Here is a 3,677-nt window from a genome sequence, read left to right as displayed (position 1 = left end):
GTGGTTTTGCTTGGTGGCTTAAGCAATTTCATTGGGACAACAAGGACTCCCATCCACCTTCAAAAAGAAGGAAATGTCTGCTTAGAAGCCCAGGGCTACTACTCTTAAGTGTGGGGGTGCTTGGTGAGGTGCTGCCCACCTGCAGGGATGGCACTGGCCTCCCATGGCACAAGGGTTTGAAAACCTCTGGGATACTTGCATGATACAGGGTGCCCAGACAGGCTGTCTTTCCTTGGAAGTATGAAGTTGGACCTCTTCTTTTCCTGTCTTCCCCCTGCTGTCATCCAGAGTGATGGGAAATCAGGTTTACAAAGAACACTTTATATAAATAATGGATCAAATGAATAAATTTTTCTCTGTAGGGCCATTCTTCTCTTGCCACTCTTGGCTGCCGAGAGAGGATGCTTTCTGCTTGCATTTTCTTTTCCTCCTTCTTAATAATGGCGTCTCAGATTTTATGCAGATTATTTCTCTGTGAAGTTCTTCCACGTTTGAAATGCCCTGGGCTTGCCTGCCATAGCTCAGACACTCATTAACATCCTCGCCATGCAATTGAAAAACAAGCAGGAGAAGGAGCGTGTTTGAAAGCGGCGCTGCCTTCCTGCGGGCTGAGCCCCAAGAGAGCCCCTTCTCCTCCGTGCCTGCAGCTGGGTGTCATGGGAATGGTGAGCCCCATCTCCCTGGAGCTCAGGGAGCGGGAGGCGACGGTCCTCTGTGCACTTCAAAGTGGACATGAGAGTCTGGAGAGACATCCCTCTTCTTGAACGTGCTGAACAAAGGAATGCAAAAACTCACAACAGCTATCTTCAATACTGAAAATCCAAATATCGCCCCCCTGATAAGCTGTGATTCAAAGTGACAGCTTTATTTGGCTTACATAATTTTAAAAAATGAGTAAGTTTTGGCTTCTGAAGCCACAATCCAAGCACTTATGCTTGACTGCAAGTGAAAGGGCAGTAGCCACTGGAACCCAACACTGGGTGAAGGTATATATTTAAAGGGGGATCACTCTCAGTGTGTTTGCTTTGGCCTGTTGGTATGTATGCACAGCAGTGGTGTTACAAAGCAAACAAGCAGTGCTCACCTTCGTTTCATTAAACAGTTTTTATCTCAAATTGCACAGCACAAACTTGCAAATAAGTTCTTCAGGGTGTCACTGCTATCTAAATAAATTTTTGCAAGTTGTCTTGATTTGTTTTTTAAACTGCTCTGCCCTGGTTTGGAGTTGAAATAAGATATTTTCTCTCTTAAATTATCATGTGTTGCTGGGAGCTGTCATGTTGCTGTTGCATCTCACTGCCTAGGGCAACAGTGTAGACAAAAAACATGACTCTTGCTAGCCATAGATATTGGCATCAGCCAGACCAGTTATCAGGCTTTACAATCTCATTGGCTTGGATTAACTAATATTTTTTCATGGAGTGAATAAATTACCATGTGTAGTTCTGTTTGCTCATCTCCCCAGTGAGGGTTTTGTGTTGAAACTCATAAACTGTTCAGGCATGTAGACGCCAAGATCTCCGTGCTGGGTCCCACACTGACCTTACACTTGTGCTGTGGCCTGGAGTGGGATCTCACCTGGCACTACCTCTCTGGTCCTATCCTGTTGCAGCCCAGCCTTGTTCCTGGGGAGTGCCCCCACATGAGGAATATGATGGGGTTGTTTTGGAGCTCCTGTGCAAGGAGCTGCTGTCCCCAGCCATGCATCACAGGGTGAGGTTCAGGTACTTCCCAGCACCAGCCTTCAATTTTAGTCTGGAGGGAGACAAGCTTTCTCTGCTGAGTCACAGCTGGAGTAGTCATTTCTGTGGCCCCCTCCCCAGTTCCTTCTCTCCCAAGTGAAACCAGCTCCCCCTGCCTTGCTTCTGGGGAAGATTTACAAATCCACCACCCAGCCCTCCCATGCAGTACCTTACATGATATTAAGATCGTCTCCTTTTCCACTGGAGAGAATTGTGTCCCACTTGGTGCTCTGCTTTTGGCTGAAGCTCCTGTGCCACTGGGAATTGTGACAAATAGAGGTGCCAACCTTGCCTTGGCCATCATGGCTGCATGTAACTTGATGGGTGCACAGGCCTATGATATGAGGGTGTCTTGTCTTGACCTGTGGTTGTTTTAGAGTTTGTTTCTTCCAACCTTTTTGCTTACAAAGCTTGAGCCTTGCTTCCCTGTGGAGCAGGATCTCAGCAACCTCTCACACAAAAGCCTCTGGCTCCATTGTGCCTCTCCCAGGCCGTTCTGCAGCGGCAGCACAAGAGGGGGCTGGCAGCACACACTGCGGGACGGGACCCCCTGCCCGCCCCGCAGCCCTGGGGGCCCCGCGCCAGATGTGCTGGGGGCAGGCTTGGAGACGCCTGGTTCTTCCTCCCTGGCTACATCTGGCAGATGGAGGAAGAGGGAAGCTGGGACTATAAATAAAGTGAACAGAAACATAAAGAGCACTGAGAAGGCTGGGGAAGGATGTCCTCAAAATCAAAAATCAGCTCTGCAGCCAGCCTGCATGCTCCTCCAGCTCTAAGGAGAGTCCCTGCCTGCATCCAGGGCCAAGCAGAGCTGTCAGAAGGCAAGCTGAACCCTTTCCCTCTCTTTTTCAAGTTATTTTTGGCAACTGGCATCCTCTTGCCATTCTTTAGAGCCAGACCCTGGTAGCCAATCCTTCAGGCTGGGGCTGCTGTCTCTGGGGCTGATGCTCCTTCCTGCAGAACCTGCAGCTTGAAATTTGTCTGTGGAAATTTGGGTGATGGGAGATGGAAGGAGTTCCCTTGTCCCAAACTGAGCAGAATCTGACTTTCTTTCATTCTAGTAGCTTGTGACTCTGTAAGGGCTGGGGAAGGAGGAGCAAGGATGCAAAGACATATGCTCACAACTTTGGGACTGGCAAGGCACAGAAAGGCCATCTGCAACTGTGGAAGCACAATGAGCCCAAGCAGGCATGGAGGTTATTGATCACACCCCAGCATGGGACTGGCTGCCAGCTAGCCATAAATATGGAACAGAGGCATGCTCGTCTGCACCCAGGGCATCTTCATCAACAAAACCAGGACAGAGCCTCTGCCTCTCTTGTCCATCAGGCTGAGGCACTGATTTCTCAGGTTAGATGTTTTCCCAGTCCAGGGATGTCAGTGCAATGGGGGTGAAAGGGCTTGGTGGGAACAAGCCCTGTTCCTCTAACAACAGAACACTGTCTCTGCTTACCCTGTGGCCAAGGTCATCAGCTGAATCCTGAAAACCCACCTGCTCTTTCTGGGAGGCAGGGTTTTATGGCCGAGGAGCTGCAGTTTATGGCACCGTGGAGAAATATGTTGGATACGCTTGGCAACAGCAAATGGAAAGTTAGTCTATTAAACAGTAAATTATCCCTCCAATGCATCTTCATTGAGGAGGGTTAATGAGTGGCTGCAGGCAGAGTGAGTGGGAAAGAGTGTGTGTGTATGCACAGCACGGATGTGGAACAATTGCTACATCTGGGAGCTCTGGAGTCGCTGATCCAACAATAGCATTTCCATGTGCAAGGCGCTTCACAGACACCTCCTCGCGTGTGGTTTATTCAAACCAGCTTGCACTGCACCGCGGAGCTCCCAGGCGTTGGTGTGTCCAGCCGTGCTGGGAACAGCATCTCTTCATCTGCATCTGGGCTGCTTGGTGCAAATGTTCTCCTTGTGGGCTAGAGCTGGTTT

The sequence above is a fragment of the Vidua chalybeata genome, chromosome 8 (genome assembly GCF_026979565.1).
Source record: "Vidua chalybeata isolate OUT-0048 chromosome 8, bVidCha1 merged haplotype, whole genome shotgun sequence".
Lineage (NCBI taxonomy): Eukaryota > Metazoa > Chordata > Aves > Passeriformes > Viduidae > Vidua > Vidua chalybeata.
The sequence above is the reverse complement of the archived record's forward strand: the minus strand, read 5'-3'. Positions refer to the sequence as shown.